This window comes from Mus pahari, chromosome 22, assembly GCF_900095145.1.
Source record: "Mus pahari chromosome 22, PAHARI_EIJ_v1.1, whole genome shotgun sequence".
Classification (NCBI taxonomy): Eukaryota; Metazoa; Chordata; class Mammalia; order Rodentia; family Muridae; genus Mus; species Mus pahari.
Window position 1 is genome coordinate 38,586,387 of NC_034611.1, and position 283 is coordinate 38,586,669.

Here is a 283-nt window from a genome sequence, read left to right on the forward strand (position 1 = left end):
TCTAGAGGANCTGGGTTCAATTCCCAGCACCCATATGGTGGCTCAGGACCTCCTGTAACTCCAGTAACTGTCTGGCTCTATCTTCAGACACCAGACGCTCACTTGGCATATGCATATACATATGTAAATGCAGGAAAACACTCATACACATAAAATTTAATCTCTCTCTCTCTCTCTCTCTCTCTCTCTCTCTCTCTCTCTCTCTCTGAATTTAGCTAGTGAGGCTGGAGAGAGAGTCAATAGTTAAGATACTGATCTTCCAGAGGACCCAAGTTCAGGTCCC